Source organism: Rhea pennata, chromosome 2 (genome assembly GCF_028389875.1).
Source record: "Rhea pennata isolate bPtePen1 chromosome 2, bPtePen1.pri, whole genome shotgun sequence".
In the NCBI taxonomy this organism is placed as follows: domain Eukaryota; kingdom Metazoa; phylum Chordata; class Aves; order Rheiformes; family Rheidae; genus Rhea; species Rhea pennata.
In genome coordinates, this window is record NC_084664.1 from 40,266,209 (window position 1) to 40,288,620 (window position 22,412).

A 22,412-nucleotide genomic window follows, 5' to 3' on the forward strand; every position below is an offset into this window, starting at 1 on the left:
GTAAACTATTTTTTTCTTGTTTGAACACAGTGCTGCTTTGCCCGACATGGTAGAGAAAGATGTACTATATTAATCCGAACATTTGCAAGCTTAAGAATGCCACCGAATAGCCAAAGTTTAGAAAACCATTATTTATCCTTGTGCTTTAAGGTGACATGCTAAGGGTTACCATTAATCTTGGTCCCATCTGTTTTCAGTCTTGTGTCTCATTAACAGTAAATGTGCCTATTTTAGCCACTTTTTAAAGAGATTATTCTCATTTTACTATGTTAACTGCAGCCTAACCGTAGAATTACAGACCCAAATCATTAACATCTTCCGATGTTTCTGATGATGCTAGTGTAACATAGGGCTGCTTTTCTGAAACTGGTCTCTCAAGAACAAGAGGATTAACAAAAACAGCAAAAAAAAAAAAAGAAAAAAGAAAAAACTTGAATAAGAAAATTCTTGCTACTTTTGGCAACTTCAGAAGTACTCTAATGCACCAAGGTTCTTGCTACAAAAAGTATCTAGTCATCATGAGTCAGAACAGTACTACATCATGTACAGTGAATAAAAGTGATAGATCGCAATTTAGTTAATACACCGAGCACCACCAAAACACCAAACGGGTCATTTTCGCTTGGCCTTAGGATACTCTCCCATCAGCATCCTTTAACCGCTTAGTCATCTTGTAAAAAGCTTTATGTTACAAAGCAAAATTACATGCACATAAAACACCTAATTTACTCATTTAAACTCCATGCCCAAGGCTAAAGTTCAGCGAAACCTCAGTTTGGAATAGTGATGAGCAACACACAGCCCGGCCTGCCCAAAGCGGCAGTTGCAGGGAGCAACTATTATCTCCACAGATTCCAGGCCAAGAGTTTCCTCGGGTTTCGCATTTAGACATCTTTCATAACTACAAGTTTTCATCACCGGCGTTCGCGGAAGAGCACAATTTCGAGGCAGGGTTTCAAAGAGCTAGCGTACACCGACGGACACACCGCGCAATTTCTCAATGAGCTCCGCTGCGATAGCGCCTATTGTCGAGAGGCAACACCGCCGGTATTATATTATTTCTTTCTCCCCTCCGGAATCAGCCCCCTCCCCGTCCGTTTCCCCTCCTCTTTCCTCCCTCCCCCATAAAAACCCATAATCACATTTGAGAGAGGCTCCGCACTTATCCGTTCCATATGGCTCTCACAATCCAGGCCAAGCTTTCACTGTGACCTTTTAAAGAGACAAAGAAGCAAAGTACTTATCTAGAAACAGAAACACTGCAGTTTTCTGAGTGAAATTAGCAAAACCGACCCGAAACTCACCACTTCAAAACTTGACAGCATATAAATAACAAACACAAAGGAGGTTTCCTTTGCAGCCCGAGCTCTTGAAGAGGAAGAAGTTCAAGACTGATGTTTTCTAGGTCCCCCCCCTTAGGGGGGGGAGCGGCGAGGGGGGGGTAGCAGACCTGAGGACTACTTCCCCTAATATTCCCTTATTTTTCTTTTTTTTTTTCTTGTTGCTATTTTCCTCTAGGCGGGGAGGGGCAAAAATAGATAGCGAGAAACAGAGTAGCCATGAGCAAAAATGGCAATGGACAAAAAACCATATATATATATTAAATATCTTTTGAGACAGCCAGGTTTTCAAGGTTTAGCAACGGAAGAAGGAGCTGAAGATCAAATTGATCAGACAAGTGTAACGCTAAAAAAAGCCTCCAAGAAATTAATGATAAAAAAAAAGTAGCAGGTTTAAATTGAGGTGGCGGGTGACTTAAGTCTAGCTATCCTTTCAAAAATAAAATCAGTGCGTACAGGAGCAAGTGAGAAAGGGGATTATTAGGGGAAAAAAGAAAAAAAAAAAAAAAAAAAAAAAAAAAGCAGCTTTTCTATCCAGTGTGAAGAGCAGAAAGTCTACTTCTAGGTTGTCACTTACACTATTATTCTCCAATAGGCACCCAGAGGAGCAGCACACACAGAAGGAGCTCGCTCCCCTCCCCCTCCGCAAAAATACACACCGTAACAGCCCCCAAACTTTCTGCGGAAGCCTCAGCCCCAGAGATCGCTACTGGAAAAAAAAAAAAAAAAAAAAAAAAAAAAAAAAAAAAAAGAGGGGGAAAAAAAAGAGAAAATTGCAGGAAAAGGCACTAAAATGCCACTTTTAGTCTCGCCTTTGCGGTCCGGGGAGGAGAGGGAGTGGGGGGAAAAAAAAGAAGAAAAAAAAAAAAGAAGAAGGAAAAAAAAAGCAGAGAGGACCTGTCTCCTCTCATTTACCGGGGGCTGCCGTGCGAGTGAGGGGGGAAGAGAGGGAGCGAGAGGGAGAGGAGGGCAGAGAGAAAAAGAACAGAGAAGGAAGGAAACACACACAACAAGGCACAGCACCACCACTACAAAAAGTGACGAGGTTTCACTCCCTCCGAGTCCAAAACCGGGAGAAATTATAATTAAAAAAAAAAAAAACTCTCTATTAAAAAATTGGTTCAGTTTCTGCAAAGAAAAAAAAATCAGAAAACCTGGGAACTCCAAGAAGAGTTACTCGCAAGAAGGGGGAGGGGGAATATTAAAAAAGAAAGAAAGGTTGCAAAAAGCCAACAACAACAAAAACCAAACCAGCCAAAAAAAACCCCAGTAATAATTGGAAAATAATAATAATCGTAGGCTTTTTTTTGATTTTAATTCTCGCTTCCCCTGTCTGGCCGAGTATGGTTGTTATTTAGGCCGGTTTGGTGGTTGTTGCTGATGTTACACGGCTATGTGTGTGTGTGTGTGTGTGAGTGTGTCCCCGGACGGAGCTGCCTTGCTCTGCTCTCTCCCCCCCCTCCTCTCTCTCCCTCTCTCTCTGTTTCTGTCCCCATTAAATTATTAGTTGACTCATCACTACTCCTCCTCCTGCTGCTGCCGCCGCCGTCCCCTGCTCAGATCCTCCTCTCCGCTACCGCTCGCTGCCGCTGCTGCCGCTGCCGTTGCTTCTTCTTCCTCCTCCTCATTTTAATACAAAATAACACCGAGGCCACCGGCTTTTTTTTTTTTTTTTTTTTTTTTTTTTTTTAACAGCCCGAGACGGGAGGAGGACGCAGCCTCCCTGCTGCCGCCCGGAGCCTTTCCCCGGCGGCCCCGGATCATCCGACGCGTCCTGAGAGAGGGAGAAAGTGGCAGCGGAGGAGGAGGAGGAGGAGGAGATGGTGGTGGTGGTGGTGAAGGAGAGAGAGAGAGAGAGACTGGGGGAGGGGAGGCCGCGGCGGGGGTGGGGGGAGAGAAAGCAGGGAGAAAAGAGGTGGAAAGGGGAATTAAAATAACGCCGCGGGTGGCGGGCCCGGCGGCGGGGCCGGGGCGGGGGGGGCGGCAGCCGGGTAGGTGAGCGGCGGGGGGGGGGGGGGTGGCGGGAAGAGGGCGTGCGGCTTCCGGCGCCCGGCGCGCAAGAATTTGCGAGCAGCGTGATGAGGGTGAGGCGGCGCCGCCGCCGCACCGCACACAATGCCCCGCGCCGCGCAGTGCGCGCCCGCCCGCCCGCGGGGGGCCCTGGCGCAGCTCGAGAGGTGGCGGCCAGCCGGCGGGAGCGTTATTGAGAGAGAAACTCGAGGAGGAGGAGGAAGCGCGGGGGGGGGGAGGCTGAACAATATCCCGCCGGCGTGCCAAGCGCGGCGGCGCCCGCCGCCCCTGTGCGCGGAGGCTGCGCGGCGCTGCGGGCAGGTGCACGGCGGGGGCCGGCAGCATTTGGCAGCGGCGCGGCGGGGGCGGCGCCGCCGCGGAGGTACCGCGCGGAGCGGCCGCGGCGACGGCGGGGCGCTCGGCTCGGCGCGGGGCCATCGGGTGCTGCGGCTGCGGGAGAGGGAGAAACCGGCGGGGCAGCCGCGGAGAAAGTTTAATTTATTATATTTATTATCATTTTTATTCTCTTTTTGTCGCCTCCCTCCTTTTATATTAACAGAGGTGGAAGAAAAGCGCCGGGCGCGCTTTAAACGACGGGGAAGGTGGGAACGAGCAGCCCCCCTCGGCGCGAGCAGCCGCCCCCGTGACGCCTCCCCGTGAGTTTTCGCGAGGAGGAGGCCGCGGGCCGCGGAGCTGGGCCAAATCCTCGACGGCGGCCAGCGTCCCGCGTCGCGCGGTGCCCGCGCCGGGCGGCCACGCGAGACAGGCCCTGCGCCGCGCGGGGCGGCTCGCGCGGCTCTGCAAAGCCGGGCCGAAAGCCACCGAGCGGAATAGAAAAATAATAAAAAAAGGTGGTAACGTGTTGACAAAATAAATAACCGCAAGACAGACATAACCTTTTCCCACAATGCACTTGGGGGGGGGGAAAAAGAAAAGTAACCAAACTAGGCAAACTTGAAAGCAACAAGTTTGTACAAGCTAAGAGATACGAGGAAAAATTAAACTTCTTTATTGATAAAATGCATAGTGTTTGCAAGTCACATTGGAAAGCAAAGAAAATACGAACTACTACTGCACATGCAGCTATCTAGCCAAAATATTTAGAGTAGCAACTTTTAGGAAGAAAAAAAGCATACTGAGCCGAACGTAGAAACTTGAAGCAGCAGAAATACTAGGCAAGTGGAGAGACTAATAATAATTCTGTAATGCACAATGAAAATACCACACCGAGGCTTCTAAATAAAGGGCAAATGAATAAATCTGTGGAGAGCAAAATTATCACTACAGGTACATTACTATAACAAGAAGAGTTCATCAACACTAGGTAAAGAAACAAGCTGACGTCTACTGAAATAAGCACAAACAGCATACAGGGCATGCAGGAAGAAGAAAATGGTAATAGGGTGAAATACATGAAATATTTATTGTATTCAGCAATGCACAAAATAGATTATAATCTCAGAAGCAAAGAAATTCAATGCTTGAAAATGAATACAATGTTACATAATGTTATTATTCAAAGGAGAGCAAGTAGAGGTGGAAAACACAGAAAACATGAAAAGTTGTACATATGTTGCATGTCCTGAAAAAGGTTACTAAGATTCTTACTGAGAGCACTGAAAATGGAAAAACAAGAAACATGCTTCACAAAGAAAAACAAGGGAAAATGTAGATGACATCTTCCATAACATATGATCAAGGGATAACTGTCTAGCAGGTTGTTTATTTAGAAACCAATCTTTTTCCAACAAAATAGGTTGAATATTATTCAATCCCTCAGAAAAAAAAAAAAAAAAAAAAAAAGGGAACAATTATATTTAAACAACTGGAAGAAAACAAGGTTAACTTGTTAAGTCCAAACTTTGTACGAACAGTGGAGAATAAGAACACTATGTCGGGTTTCTTTATCTTTTTCAGGAAAGCCTGATACAGTATACTTTAGCAGAGAGAAAGACTGACCACTGAAAAAGAAAATCATGAAAGAGGAGTGGCAATCTGCTGGCAATATGCTGCCTGCAACATGATGGAGAATGAGGACAGTGAAGATAATCTGAAAGATGCAAGGGTGGTTAGAACAGAGTAGATACTTAAAAATATGTTTTGGAATGAGATCTGCAGACTACACCACCACCTTGTAAAAACGATTACCAGATATGTCAACAACAGCAACCAAAAAAGATTAAAATCAGTTCTAAAAATGCTTTTGCTTTGGTGTCACAAACCACTCCCTTCATGGTCAAAATACCTTAAAATGTTCAGGTTAAACAAGTGATTAATCTAAAAAGCAGACGCAGTAAATTAAAGGAGCAGGGAGATAACAATCTGATAATACAGGAGCACAGAAGGCCTAATAATGATATTATTATGCACACTAACCAAACACTGACAAACAAATATTCTGTTAATTATATAATCATGCATATGCTTCCTATGCTTGAGATAAATGATTATGGAAAACAACTCTGTTCTTGAAACTCCATATATGTACTTATGTCATACAAATTCCCAGCAATGTGGATTAATTTAATTTCTGTGTATCACTCTGGTAAAGTATTCACTACAGATTTTTGAATGCTGGCATGAAATCTTCGCTTTGACTTGAAAGCAAGAATTAATGAAAGGTGCTGTGTCTTGACATACAGACAACAATCAGATTTTACTTATCAATTCCAAACTATTTGGAATAAATTTAAGATACACTTATCTGATTTTTCCTTTGACCTATTCCAATTTGCACTCCACTGTGTCAACTTCAATATTTAAGTGTTCCACTAGAATAAAGATACTTACAATAAAAAACATATATAAAGAACAGAAGATGAATAGATATTGTCATGGATACATATGCAGGCAATCATTTAAACATGCAGCAATAGTAACATCACATTTTTCATAGCTTCTAGTCAACATACAGCAGACAAATATAAGTTTAATAAAGCTTATTAATCCTTGATAAAGTCCTTTCTCTGTATTTATGATATATAAATGCATTTGGCACAAGGTTATGCTGAAACACACTTAAAAAGTTAGACCCTGTTTTTTCAACTTAGCAATGCATTAACTGTGAAGCAACAGCCTCAGTAGCTGCCGCAGAAAGCGAATTCCCTGGTGCGGGGCGCTGCCTCAGTGCTGTCTGAGGTCACTATTCCAGTCTTTGCTGGTGCAAGATAAATTAGGAAATACGGGCCTACATCTTGAAGCTTGGCTCTTGTGCAAGGCAAACAGAAATGACCTGGCAGCAGAGCAAAAACCAGCACGGCTGCGTATTCTCCTTTATCAGATTTCTTTGGGGAGATGAGGCTGATTGGCTTTGGTACGTGCGCGCGTCTGACGGCTCTGCAGCCGTCGGCGCGACTCCAGCAGCAGGGCGTGGAGGCCGAGGGGGCTAACTGGGGCGGTGGGTAGCCGGGGACCACGACAGGGGCTTTCCGCGGGGATGCGGTCAAGGCCAGGTTAAAGGGAAATAAAAGAGCCCTGGCGCTCCCCGCTGTCCTCCGCCCGGGCTGGCCGTGCACGCCTCGGCACGGTCCCTGCGGCGGCGCGCGCCCGGTCCGCGGCCCCGCGAGCTTCGCGCCTCCGGCTCGAGGCCGTTTTCAGCCTCCTCCCGCTGCCGCCCTACGCGCTTCTCCGTTAAACGTAAACCTGAGCGCCACTTGCCCGACGCGATTCGAACGGTTGAGCCAAGCCGGCGTCAAGCAGTCGCGATTTCCGTACGACCGGAGCGGCCCCCGCGCCTCACGCAAAGTTACACCCCAACCTAGATTTTTCTGACTGCACCCTGCCCCAGCCTGGAGAGTATGCCTGTCAAAAAGCAAAAGTGCTAGGAAATGAAATTCATAGCACTGAGAGGCATCGCACACAAGCTGTCGTCCCCTCTCACATTTTGCATGAGCAATTTCTGCTCGTTTGTGTTCTCTCACATACAAGGTCCTGAAACAGTTACATAAAATGAATATTTAACTTGCAATAGTCAGCTGTATTGAACTGCACTTAATTGCTTATTAAGTGAAGTAAATTATCCTTACCATATTTGTCAGAGGTGAAAAACTTACATATATGGTGACATGTAATGCATTCATTAGTTTACAGATCCCAAATCCCTTGGAAAGTATCAGGTATCTACACAGTGTCCCATGGTGCAGTATTTTGTAGTTGGATGTCTCAGCTAGCTTGCAGATATGTAAAATCATATACAAACAGACATCTCCCTATTGATTGCTTATGTGACGAGGCTCGTTTACCCCTGCAAACGTTTTCCGCAGTCTATTTCAATCATGGAATCTTCTTCTAGAAATAGAATTAAATAGGAATATGCAAAATGTGGTCTGGGCTAAAATAAATTACTTTTAGTCAAACGACTGCACCATTTTGCGTACGTACCCTTCATTGCTGGATGTCTATTTCGACTACGATGATTGTACCACTGACGTAAATACATACATTTGCTGGTGTGACCCCAACAGTCATTTCAGTTTGCCCCTTGCTGCCAAACAAGTCACCAAGAGGCAAATTACTGGAAAAAAATTATGGAGTGAAAAATAACAAAACTGTTTGGCACGATGGAGGAAGTGAAGGGTGAACGTGACTGCTAATGAGAATACAGTGTTTCACCTGTGGTTGCCAACAGAAATCCCAGCCAGTTCAAACCGTAAGACAGGTGCCCGCTTTTCCAAAAAATATCATAGTAAGAAATATTAATGGAATAACCAAGATAAATCTTACACTGTTGTCGCCCAATCTCTATCTGCTTAGTAGACAAGAGTTCACTCCCTATGCATACTAGCATTGCAACATCCACAGACACTAACTGCATGTAATTTAAAATTAGTCAGTATTTTTATAGCTCTGAATTTCAGAACCACTTCAAATAACAAGTTTCAACTTAAAAAAAAATACTGTGGCCCATACCCCCATTCTGGACCATACTCTCCATAACAGTAGACTAGATCCTTGATGAGCTTGTAATTTCCATGTGGCAGCGACAGCCAAACACTTCCACCAAAAAAATCCCCCAAACAAAACACATTTAAAAAATGCAATAGAACTTTACGTAATCATCTTAATGCAATTTAGCAGCTGGAAGCAAGGAGAAAAGCTGGCATCACAGGATCAGCCAAAGTTACTTATGTCATAAGTATATATCCTGCAGGTCAATAATTTCCCCACTTTTCCCCTACAGGTGTATTTTTTTAGGTCTATCATGCAATGACGTTTAATGTGGAACATGAGGGATGAAAAAAACTGATGATCACAGCCCTAGGTAACAGAGCTGTTAACTGAAAGAAGAGTTGGTTTGTAAGAGTTTATTTTAGGGATGTATCTGAATAGCACCTGTATTATTTTTTTTCAGTTTATTAAGAATATTAAAGCAAATAGTATGTAACAGCTAAATGCTCCATATTTAAACTGCAATCTACAGACACGCCTCCTTTCCATGACCTCCAACTACTGCATTTCTTTCCTGGTCTTAAGTACACCTTGAGCTAATAAAATGGGAGGGTTTTAGGAATACAGAAGTTTAATCCATCGCTTCTGAGTTAGGGTGAATTTCACATAGCCCAAACAAAGCTTCACGTTATACTGCAAAACAGTCTGAACCACTGCGGTTAGCACTACAGCAGGATTATTCAGGCGTTATTAGCTAGCGTTCAGACGCGTGCTCTGTCGAGCTCCAACATCAGTGAGTCCTTACACAGGAACACCTCATCAACAGGACACACAGTTCTCTTTTTCTTTAACCTAACAGCATGAATAAAACCTACAGATAAAAATTGTGCATTGAAAACATGGAAGAGTTTAAGTCTAAGGAAATGGTTAGAACTGATTGATGACTTGAACTATGTCAAACTTTCATTATGAAACCCAAAACCACATGAAATGTCCTGTTTCCAGTTTCACTGTTAACTCAGAACTCTGCCCAGGTTCTGCTACACTTTTTCTAAGGTTCAAAACCTTTTAAGTAAAACTGTGTATCTAATTACGGCCAAACTTGACAGGAGTCAATATCATTATACATAAAATGCATGCAAAATGTGTGGTTTTGGTGTAAAACAAACTGAAAGTTGGTGGTTTGGGCCGAATTTGCTTTTTCTTCTAGGGCTGGTTCCAATCTCAAACTCAGAAGATTCCACAATAACAAAGACTAAATGAATGAGTTTTTCAGTTATTTGAAGGAACCTGTTAATACTCACAGTTCTTTTAAGGAACAAGGTACCTGTTAATATTCAGGTGCTAAAATAAAAAAGCATCAGCATATGGAGTGTCATTAAGATAAAAGTCATTTATACAAGTGTCAGAGTATACTTAGTATAAATGCAAACAGCATAAGGCAAAAGCAAGTCACTTCAATATGTTACTCCAAGTACCCCGTAAATGTTGAAAATACTTGCTCTGAATGTCAAAAAAAAGGGAGGGGGCAAAAAGGGAGAAAATATAACAAAAATGTATTCCAATACATAAAGACCTCTTTGCTAAAATAGCTACATTTCTAGATTTCCTGCAAAATGATCACAATGGAAAGGGATCATGATGAATAACAGCAGTTGTGAACCTCCTAAAATATGGTATTTGTTTAGGACAAAATGAGATTAATATTTATGATGATTCGTTTACACTCTGATGCAAGCATTTGGGGGCAATGCCTCAATAACTGTATAAAAAATTATTTCCCACATTAAATACAAAAATTTTGGAGAAAACGATTGTATTTTTTGTTGACCTAAGAATACCTGAGTAAAAAGTATGTGGGGGGAAAATAAGGCATGTACATGAAGTTTCATAACAGACCTTCAGCTATGATAGAAGAAATAACATACAGAACAATAATTATTTTCACAGTGCCCATATTCATTTCCTTAGGATCTCTTTTATATCTCATTTTATTTCTGGCAGGTTATTTTAGGAACTCCTCTCAGTGTTGTTATTTTTTCTTCAAAAAAGTAGGTAATGTGCTCATGAGAAATTTTGAAATACTCTGCTCATGAAAAATACGCACTGCATTCTCTCAAATCATTTTTCTTTTGTAGGTATACAGATAGAAAATATCTCTGTGCCACATCTGAAGATGTGGGTGGAGCCAGGCGAAGAAATGCTCCAAATCACTGCAATCATAGAAAATTTATTTTACCTATCAACCTACCCCGTGTTTCTGGAACACAGGACACCTTGAAATACAGCAATTCCCCAATACACCACCACGAATGAACTATGCAAAATTATACATCCAAGCCAATGATTAAAGCTCTGTTATAAGCTTCTGTTTAAAAAGAGGGAGAAAACATATTCAGCACTTCTTTTACTTGGTACCAATTGGTTGTTGCTGTGGGAATGCAGCAAAGGATTATTGTCTACTTGATATATGTCTGTGAAAATCTTTCTATGACCAAAAGAAATATTTTGCCGAGTCCATACTGAACATTTTAATAAAAAGCCGTAAAGCAATTCTGCCTCATTGTCAAATGATTGAAAAAATTTAATTAATGCCTCTGGAGGGAACACCTATATAAGTATCACAATCACAAGAATGTGTGCATATGAATATATGAATATATATGCAGAGTCATAGTCTACCCTGTTGCTTTAATGTCATAATACTATAGGCCATGAGCAGTTGAAGGCAGAACTGAACTGAGACAATTTAAAATATCATGCTGACATAATTTTAAGATTAAAAGACACTATGTAATTTATTAGAAGTTTAAATGCTAGCTTCATCAAAGGTTAAATTAGCCCTAGAAAAAAGTGGTAGTATAGAAATGCCAGTAGACAAACAAATTAAAAATAGTAAGTTAGGAACAGGAGAAAATGAGTTTATGCCATGCTGACCAAAAAAAAAAAAAAAAAAAAAAAAAAAAAAAAAGAAAAAAAGAAAGAAAGAAAAGAAAGAAAGAAAGAAAAAGAAAAAAGAAACACACAAAACCCAAAAAACAAAAAAACACAAAAACACAAAGATGCATGAAAAGCAGTATGCTATGTTAGATGTTTATCTATACATAAGAGACAGGTGTCACACAAACAAAACAAAAAAATCATGAAGCTAAAGAGAAACTTTAACTCATCAGTTTCCATCTGTTATATCTGAATTCATGCATAATTGATTATCCATGACTGGTAAGTTCTTTTTTTTTCGCTAGCCTAACACAGTTTTCTAAACATTATGTGTTAAATCACCACCAAAGTAAAGGGTGTTTGAGAAACCGTAAGGGCAGAATAAAAATTTTTTAATGAAAAATAACATGTCAGTTAATAATAGAGCTGACCTATGTTTAAGAGAGAAATTTTAATCATGTGCATATTAAATATTAATAACCTATTCTGTTATTGTTATAATAAGGTTAAGTAAGCTTCTCCATGCTTAAGGAAAGAGAAAAAGTAGGAATATGTAATAGTGAAAAAAAGCGCTGAGAAGCAGAGACATAAGGAAAATGTGTCAACAATAAACAAGAGGAAATGAGAAAGAAGGAAAAGATGAAGGTGGAAACTAATCTCTATGTGTCATTATGACTGCCAGAGTACTGGCAAAGAAGCAGCATCCTTTTATTTCAATTTTAATCATTTCTGAATTTTAATACCCTGCTCCTTTTGTAATTCTCCTGGCATTCCCTATATGCATCCGTCCCAGCCAAAACACCAGTGTAAATTAAATGGCACACAACCACACCACTGATGTAGTTCTCCCAGTAGAACCAATTGAGTGACCAAAAAGCAGAGGAGGTATGACTACTTTATGTCCCCGTAGACCACTAGCCAATTAAGTGACTTAATGTTCTTCAATTCCTTTAATTTTGAAAAGAAGGGCAGTGGTTAGGTAACCTGGCAATATAGAGCCATTAAAAAAAAATAAAGCAAGCCAGTAGTAATACAATAATCAGTGACCATCAGGGCCTGGAAAAATGAGTTTGCTCTCACTGGCACTAAGGAGCATCACATGATTATTTAATTACAGCTCTAATTTTTGTCTCGTGGATGGCAACATATCAACAATTAATAGGGCAAATAGAGGAGACTGCATTTTTAAAGAGACAGAACCAACATGAAATACTGCTTGGGAATGCAATGTATCAAACAGGATAATGTTTCTTAAGGCATACCTTCCATAATGCTGCACAAATAAACAAATTCTGTTGGTTTAATTTTCTTGCATAGTATCTAGAAAATTCTTTGAGAATGCTTAGAAATTAATAACTACACTTGTGAGTATCGTAATGGTCATTTTAAGTGGTAATGCAGAAGCCAGTTCCTCATAGGACATGCAATGTAAATAAAGTAAGTAGTGGAATCTCAAGTTTCAAACACATAGATGTTACTATAAAATGATTACATTCTTTATCTTAAAAAGATTTTTACAAAATTTGTCAGGAATGGCCAAAAGGATTGTGGTATTCAGTGAGTCAAGTGAATGAAAAAAAAAGGAAGAAAAAGAAAGTCCGTAAAATACAGTCAGTGGGACAGAGGTTGATTTTCATTGATTGATTTTGCGGCTAGATTTTTTTTACTAAGAATGTTGATATTAAGGGCCCAGCATCAAAACTGTGGCATTCCCGCACAACACTGCTGCTTAAGAAGCAAAACCCCAAATGCCAAAGAGCGTATACCCATGGTTGATTGAAAAGCTTTGCTCTTCAGCATTTAGCTACAGTTCCCATTTTGCCCAGTCCAGCAGGTGACCTCTGTGCAAACCACGGGGAACTACGGGACGTTCGGCATGTGGAGCACCTTGCAGAATCTCCATGATTATTGGAATCTGCAAATATATCAAAAGGAAAACTCTAATTTTATATACCTAATCTTCCTTGCAAACATACTCGCTTTCTCACAGCAATGTGTAGACCAAGTTACTAATCACATACATGTATATTATCCGTAATATATTTCAGACATTATTCAACATCAGACATGGGAAAGGCAAGCTCCAATTTTCCTCTAAACATCAAGCTGTACATGTGAAAAAAACCCCTACGGAACCACTATTAGATTTTTTTAAATCTTACTTTTCCATATACGATCTAAATATGATTTTTCATTTTTTGTTCTAAATCTATTTTTTGAACAAACAAAGAAATGCTGAGTCTGGGCCCTTGCACAGAAAAAAGCCCTGATAAACAACAGTTCAAATATTATTGAAAAAAAGAGGAATAACTGCAAAATAAATATTATCACAATAAATGCTCTATTCCTCTTGAAAAATGTGTAAAATTAAGTTGTTTTGATTGAAGACATGAACATTCTGCATTGGAGATCTTAATCTATAATCTTAAAAAGAAAGCTGGCAAGCAAGAGCTTGTATGTAAAAGTATATATCATTCTTTTTATGCACTGGTTACTATACAGATAGCATGTCTCACAAAGACTGTAATTAAATGTCTAGTGCAGAACTAACACGAAAAAGCATACAGTCTTATTATATTACAACGAATCCTCAGAAGCTAAAACTGTCATTTTTTAAGTTTTAAGATGACTTCCTTGAGACTTTTTGTATTTATCAAGGAAGCCCACCTATGATGAAAAACACTAATAATTTATATCTTTTTAATAGAGCTCTCCACAAAAATATTGATTTAATCTTTGATTGTAAACATTTTAAAATTCACTCTGAAATTTCTCTTCATTTTTTGCCTTCTTTTTCTATGTGTGAGTTTTTCCGTGTGCATACCATCTCTTTCTCGCACTCTCTTTCTTTTATTTAATATATTAGAACTGGGAACACAAGATGTGTTTGATATTTTGTTTTTTTATGCTGCTTATTGCGAACATTTTTAATTATTTGTCTATTATGAATAGACATATTCTAAGTACTGTTACTGTAAAGCAAATAGCTCTGTAGTACCTTCATATGCGGGTTTCAGTTCAGAGTAACAACTCTTTGCACTTGTACTGTACGATGTTTTCCATGCTAAGACTGATGTACAAAGAAGTAATTAATCCTACAGTGCTCCATGAAACCTATATTTTAGCAATTTTATAGGCGAGTAAATAGACTGAAGGCATATTAAAGCCACGCTGACCGCGATCCTGTGTGCAGCAGCCTCCCCGTCTTGCAGGGGAAATTGTGAGTGCTGATCATCTTCGAAATCAGGCTTCTGCAATGAAGAACTGAGGCAACAGCACACTCAGCGATTTACCCACGAGGAGATGTTTTGTCAGGGCTGGGGAGCCCGGGACTCCAGGCACCGGGGACGATTAAGCGACGGTGCTCCGGGCAGCGTCCCCTGGCCGGCTGCATCCCCGCTTCTGAGGAACAGCAAGCGGGACGACATACGAATGATTGCTGCTGGCCAAGTAAATCTTGCCAGAGCTGGATCCTGGGAAGATGAGATGCCCTCTAGGTTTAAAGCACCTCCCTCATGATATCCCCGGGTCATATCATGTCCTAGTGTGCCAAGGGAAAGAGAGCAGATAGGAGCGGGGAGTTAGGCAAGGCCAGCGCAGCTGACAGACGCGGCCCGTCCTGATGTTTTGCTACTAAGTGCCGTTCCGGTGACCGAGGGTCTGTGAGCAAGCGAGCAGCCTCTCCTGCCCATTAAACTGCCCTTCATGAAAGAAAATTATGAGATGGCAAGAGCTAACTCTCATGAAGCCATAGCCGTGGAGAAGAGATACCTGCAATGCTCTGGAACAACTCAGGGATGTCCCTGCAAGCTGCCCTGCACACTGAGGAAAAATACACTCTTACAGCCCATCCTAATCATAGCTGGACCATATACATACGATCTGGAAGGAAAATGGATCTCAGAAGAAACTGTTGTATATGTGCATTCTTAATAAACAGCAAAAAGGCAAGCTTGGCATAAGAACTAAGTTAGGAGCGTTAGTGCTTCACTCGTCCCATAAGAACACCTAACACCGATCCCACGCCAGAAGTACAAAAGCAAAGAGCTCTACGAATCTCCACAGAGATACTCCTGACTTCCACCAGTGTGCATGAGAGGAAAGTCAGGCCGAGCAAGTTTAAAAAGAGATGTTAACAATTCAGACAGTGCCTGAGGTATGCTACTATGCTCTACTACAGTCCTCCGCAATTACTCTGCTATTACTACCACACTATCCTAGATTACACAGAGTAAGGGTAGATTACAACTGGTACCGGAGATAAGGACTAGATTAGAGCATATGAACACGGTCAGTACTGTAAATTCCCTTTAAAATTAGTCGGTATCAAGATTTATAGTTATTGAGAACATCACAGTGCCGGAACCATCAGAAAGTCAACATTTGCAAAGCAAACGGATGCCAATTAGGTAACAAGGTGTTGGTGATAACTGTGGTAAACTGAGAGGCCACAGGACGGCAAATGTCAGAAAACACCTACTTTTTCGAAGGGACCATTATAGTATATCCTTTCTGAAGTAACAGTTACACATTGCGGTCAGGCACTGCAGAGAGCTCGTGATACTAGTACCACTCACATGGGACTTGACATACAAGCTAACTTAATGTTCAATACCATAATTTCAGAATCTTAGAACAAAATGGACCTTTCAGGTAAAGATTATTAATCCACTGGCAAAGAATTTAGGGATGCTTTTGCAAACTCTAGGTTATTCACACTAAGGTTATCTGCAGGTTAACAGCCAGCTACTTGGACTCATTAGTCCAAGATAAAAAGCAACATCAATGGGGTTTGCTGACGTGGATTTTATAAAGTTGCAGAATTTTAGTATAACAAGCAATAAAAACTGTAAGTGACTCTTTAACCATCAAACTGTTTTACTTTTTATTTTTTTTAGAATCAGTAGCAACTTTGTGACAACTAAAGTTTAAAAAATGCACTTGATTGCATAGTGACAGATTTGCAGAACATTTTTCATCACACACACATATGTGCTTTCAGTTATTAATAAAATGCTTCTGCCCTTAATCTGCCGTTGCCTGAATATACAATTTCAGTGACTTAGATAGACAAATACTGCTAAGGGATTCTGTTTTCCCGATTTGAAGTGCAATTGAAATACACCAAGTAAAACTGAATAATACTACATCTTTAAAACTGGCTTCTCCACGCTGCATAAAGGAATACAGAATCATCTTTCCTTTAAGTTCCTCTTGGAATGGAATGATAACAAAACTTTTTTTTTTTCCTTACTCCCCCCCCTTTTAAACAAGGAGGAGTCAGCTGCCCTGGATAACACCACAGGTAGATATTAAAATGGAGACAGCCATTATTTAGTGATGACAGGAATATAAATACACGCACTAACCTATAAACTGGTGTTTACTTCAGGAAAGTAAGTCGTATTTTTCCTCTGATTGCTGTGCTGTCAGTTTAATGCAGCGTAAATAAACAGTAGGTGCATGATAGCTTTAAGTAGAAAGTGTTCATTCCACAAGAGGAGCAGATTACTGAAGCCTGATGCCTATAATGGCAAAAGCAGAACTTCCATTTTAACTCGAAATATATCCTCCCATGCTAAGAGATTTGTGGCTTTTCTATTAACTTAATTTGCCATAATTCTATGAAAAATATTACATATGCAAAGAACTTTACCAAAAACACTCATTTTTGCAGCCCTCAACTTGAACCGTTTGAAAAAACAAAAGCCAATCACTCCTCTGTAATTTCATCATCCCATCGCTCTAAATGAAAGCTTTATATAATCAACCTAATATAACAGAAAATAAAATGATATATAGAATTGCCTATACTTTGAGTTATTCTGTTCTTATAAATATATTCCCTGACTGAAAGTAAAAAAATTCCCCTTTGGAAAAAGCAATGATTTCTGAGAAGATTGTATATACACTCTACATCTATTAACATAAATTATAAGAAAGTAAAATGTTCCAGATGTGTTTAAACTATTGTAGAAGGAAAGTTTGTGGCTTCACTGGATATATATTAAATATATCTAGAGAGAGCAATGGCAGTTATGTACAAGAAGGCAATAAAATGCTTCAGTAGAATCTATGATAAAACAGCATAGTTCTCAGAAATAAGACTAAAACATTTAAAAAATCATACTTCCTCCATCTTTAATTCAGAAATCTACTTTCAGTAACATTTTTTCTATATAATGCATTCTATTTTGTTAATAAATAATCTGCTTAGCTTTTTTTCCAAAAAACCCTGGAAACTTTAAGAAGGACTTCAAATTTATCTGATGACACTCAGATTAAAAACCAGGTGACAACAGAAGTGCTTCCAAAAATTGAGTAGCTGATACAAGATTTGATTATTAAAAGATTTTTTTTTCCAAGAACACCAGAATACTTCAGTCGCATTTTCTAAACTGCAGTCGCACGCTTTGAAACCCCTCTCTACCCCAAACCAGAAAGGCAGCCTAAGTTAGCGCATATTCGGGACTTTCCTACCCTCCAGACACTTTTGCGAGGAACGGGTGAGCGTGCCCGTGTTCCCCGGAGGATCTGACGTTTGGGTGCCCGTCAGATGCTCGCGAGGCAGCGGGTGGCACCGTCTGGGAGTCCCAAAAGAGCCGCAGCATTAAAGGCAGGTGCTGCTGGCTGACCGCCGGGGCCTACGCTGCCAGTCCCAGCGGGACCCTCCTCAAACGCAAGCTTGGGCTGTTGGGACAGATCCCTTCTGTCAAATGGCACGTGCCATTAGAGAGCCACAGACCGAGTCTCTCTGCTTTACAACTCTTTCTCAGGAGTATGCAGCAGGTTAGGATTTATGCGTCTCGCTAAAATAACAGGAGACCAGAAAGAGAAACTGTGATAGTTACTTTCCTATTTAAAGTGTCAACAACAAAGAGTCTAAAAAGGAAACTGCTACTTTTTAAAAGTGTATGCACAAAAAGCATTCCATTTAAATATTTTTTGTTCCAGTAAACTCTTTTGCATACAAAGGACTTATTTATTACATATTTGAACTTGTGGGAAAAAGAGAAAGAATGCACTGATTCCTGAAATAACTCTACAGGCTTTTTAGAGACTTTACTCTTCTGTGTTCTTGTTCTACTCAGAATGGTCTTGTTCCAGGAAAAGAGGAATTCTTTGGAGTCAGTTGTTTCTTTTCCATTAGCTGTTTGTATTCAAGAGTGGGCACACATAGCATATTAACTAAAGATTTTAATTTTTCTTCCAATGCCTTATAATGTGTGTGTGCTATCTGTTCAGATGCACACTTACACATGCGCACGTTTCCTTTTCTGCTTGCTCTTTTTGTTACCTACTCTATGTGATTACACATTTCTGCGTAAACCATTGCTTTGACTTGAAAAGCAAGGTAATACCAACAACAATCTGAAATGGAAAATGAAATGGAAAATGACTGTACGTGTAAATGTATCAAAAATCATATAGGAATACAGGGCTGAAAAGAGCACTCTAAAATTCTACAGTGCTGCAGAGTAATGAGATGATACAAATTACAGAGAACATCCTACATTCATGCCTTTACACTCTATGCTTACTGTTGCAAGTTGTTTTTGAATAGTGCGCCTGATTTGACACATTTCTATCTAGTGAGTGTGTTAAATGCTTGAAGAGATAGTGAAAGATCCAAGCATTCCTTGTGCTAACTAAAGTTGAAATTTTACACTTATTGTAACCTTTTCTAACAATGTGAGAAAAACAGAGTAAATATATTAAATTTGTTTCACAACAGATGCTTAGGTTGTTAATATTTAAGATGCCTATTCATGCTATTCCTGTCTGCACATTTGTCAAAAATGTAAGCTTGAATGCTAATGTTTGCCAGCAGTCTACAGTAGACAAATATATGAATGTACCATACCAAAATAATATAAAGTAGAAATAAGGGACGGCCACTAACTCACACCCAAGTAGCAGGGACCAGAATGAAAGGGTCCTACTAAATCCAACGCGCCTTAGAATCTCTGAATCTGAATTTGTGAAGTATTTTCACAGAAACACTGCACACAGGAGGAATGAATAAAACCGATGGCGAGCTTTCGTCATTTTAAACTCTTTGCAGCTTAGGAGCTGGTGCGAAGTGTTTCTGCGAACTTGTGTTTTAGCGAAGTTTCTCCAGCAGGCAGCGAAGCCTGAAGCCTGGCAAAGGAAAACTTAAAATCGGGCAGGTGCCTGGCAGGAGCGCTCCCCGCGGGCAGCGAGCGACCGCAGACGCCGGCAAAAGCGCTGCGATTCGGGCAAAACCTCGGGCGGCGGGTTTGCCGGCGGAGTGGGGAAAATAAATGAATATATATTTTTTTAAGGAAATAAAATAAAATAGGATCGCGGAGCGCAGACGGGAGGCACCGGCACTGCTGCCCGCCGCCGGGGTGCGGGCGGGAGCCGCGCCGCCTCGCCTCCGCGCCGCACCGCGGGGGGCCGCGCAGCCCGGCGCCGCCGCCCCCCGACGGCTGCCCGCCGCCCGCCCGGGCGCCGCGGGCCGCGCTGGCCAGCGCCGCGGCAGCGCGCAGGACCGCGGGAGAAGTTTGCCAAACTTTCCGGGCCGCTCGCGGGGATTTTTGTCCGCGGGCGGCGGCGGCAGGTGCGCGGCCGGGCGGGCAGCGGCGCCCCGTCGCGGAGCCTCCCCGGCCGCCCCCCGCGCTGCCGCCGCCGCCGGCCCTGCGCGCCCGCGCCCGCCCCCGCGGCGGGTGCCCCCCGTCGCCTCCCCCCTTCCTTCCCTCCCCCGCCCCCCCGAGCCCGGCCGAGGAGCGGGGAGCGACTCACGCATGGGAGCGCGGCGGGCGAGGCCGGCGACACCTCCGGCTTCCGAGGCGCCGGCGAAGTTAATTGCACTGAAGTTCAAGTTGTCTGTTCGCCCATCGGGAGTGGGCGTTTAAAGGAAGGAGCGCGGGGAGGAGGAGGGGGAGGCGGCAGAGTCTCTCTCTCCCTCTCTCTTTCTCTCTCGCGCGCACGCACGCACACGCGCACACACACACACACACACACACACGCACGCACACGCGCGCCTGCCCACTCGGCTCCGCTCCCGAGCTGCCTCGGCGAGGAGGAGCCCGGACGGAAAACACCCGGGCAGCAGGTACCGGCGTGCGGCCGCGGGGGCGGCGCGGGCGCGCGCGCGCGCGCGTGTGTGTGTGTGTGTGTGTGTGTGTGTGTGAGTGTGTGTGCGCGCGCGTGTGCGCTCGCCCCCGGCTGCCGCGCACGGCGCCCTCGGGCGGGGCGCGGTGGTCCCGGCCAGGGGGCGGCGGTGCCGTCGGGGCAGCGCGGCCGCGGAGGAGCTGCGCGCCGCCCTGCGCGGCCGCGGGGGGAGCCGCGCGGCGAGCGGGGATGCCGGCTGCGCGCGTTCGTGTGTGTGTGTGTGTGTGTGTGTGTGTGTGTGTTTGCGCGCGGTGTCTCCTCCTCTCTGCCCGCTCCCAGCTCCGCGTGGCGGTGGGGCTGGCTCGGAGGGAGTGTGTGTGCGTGTGCGTGTGTGTGTGTGTGCGTGTGTGCCCTCCGCCGCGCAGGGAGCCAGGTGGGACGGACACACACACGCACACAGCCGCGAGAGGGGTCGGAGCCCCCCGCGGAGCACGGCGCCCCCCGTCGCCCCCTCCCCGCTTTCTCTCCTTCCTCCCTCCGCCCCTTCGGCTGCCCCCGCGGAAGGCCGCGCCGGCAGAGCCGGTCCTGCGCCGCCGCTCGCGCAACTCCGCGGCCGCGCAGGCGGCGGGGGGCTCCGGGCCGCTCGGCTGCGGGGCCGCCCCGTCGGGGCCGCGGCGCCGGCAGCGAGGCCGGGTCCCGCCGCGCTGCGCCGCGCCGCGCGGAGCCGGGGGGCGCATTTCACCGGCGGTTCCCTCGCCCGGCGTTTCACCTGGCACGACGTGCTCCTCAGTGCCGCTCCTTCTGATTTCTCTCTCTCTCTCTTTTTTTTTTTTTTTTTTTCCCTCCCCGTATAATTTCTCCTTGGAGAGGGACTTTTTCCTCTGCTCTTTTGTTTTTAAGACCTTCCTCCTCTTCTTCGCTGATGCCCCGTTTGGAAATGGAGTTCCTGGAAAGTGAACCTGGCAATGCGGCAGGTTTCCCTGAAAGCTGAGGCTGCTTCGTATTCCCTCGGAGCCTGCGAAGAGAGGGGACCCTGGATGTCAGCCCAGTCGCCTTCTTTATTTATTTTGACTTTGTGGCAGACTTCTTCTTTCGGCTCTGGGAGCTGACAAATGCAATTCATGTAGGCACCTTTACATGTCTCAGAAACAAGACTGAGACTGTGAAGTTGATACGTCAACACATTTCCTAGTAAACGAATGGTATGCTCTTCTATTAATTAGTATTAGAAAGTGCAACCTTGTAACACAGTTATTGAATAATCATTAATCCATGGTGGATACAATAGCCCAAAGGTTAATAATAGTAATAACAATTAATAATATTGACTTTACCAGCAGGAAGAATACTTTTTTTTGCAGTTATTATAAGGCACTCTCATGTATAAATTTGGCCTGTTATCTCCCTGCTATCTGGCCTCTGTATTTTTCGCCCTCAGAAATAAAATGTATCATGCACTGACTGATTTTAAATAGAAATGTTAAGCCTTTAATCAATTCTGACATTTTCACTGGAAAATAATACCTAGCTCTATTATGAAGATAAAAATTTCATTCCATGTATCTGATTTGTTGTAGTATTTTGGAGCTGTTTATTTCTTGAAGAGGACTTAGCTTTTCCCGATCTTTAGGAAGTAGAGGGTCATAAAAAGAAAGTGCAAAGGGAATGTTTGCACTTTTACAGGTACAGCTTACCACTGCTTAGAGCGTCCTCATCACGGAGCTACTCTGACTAACTGGTTGGCATGTTTTCTGTAGTCAAAGACCCATCTCCTGTATTCGTATCACACGCTTCTGCCTGGTTGATCACTGAATCCTAGTAATAATCATGTTTCATGTCTCAGAAATCCAATCATCAAGTTATTTGTTCTTATAAATTGCAACTAAGCTATTTGGGTTAGTTGTATTTTTCCCACTTTAGAGCCCAGAAAACTGAAACAGGAAAATTAATACATTTTACCTGAGGCCACACATGGATTAAGAGTAGATCTAAGACCGGAACTGAATTAGGGATTCAGACCATGCTACCTCTTAAAGATCCCAAATGCACCATTTTTCAATGATTTTATCTACTAGTGAAAATACATTTTTTTTCTGTCACATTTCTTTTTCTACATACAAGATTTATCCAGATTTTTAGAAAATGTGATTGCTTTGA

General features: G+C 42.9%; 1 long non-coding RNA gene across 1 annotated transcript; it reads left to right on the forward strand.

Annotated features, from left to right (window-relative positions):
- Nucleotides 1–3,670: 3,670 nt before the first annotated feature.
- Nucleotides 3,671–6,260, forward strand: LOC134136114 (uncharacterized). The gene is made up of 3 exons (XR_009957437.1): nucleotides 3,671–3,732; nucleotides 3,910–4,006; nucleotides 5,268–6,260. It is a non-coding gene; the product is annotated as an uncharacterized LOC134136114 (long non-coding RNA).
- The last annotated feature ends 16,152 nt before the right edge of the window (nucleotides 6,261–22,412 follow it).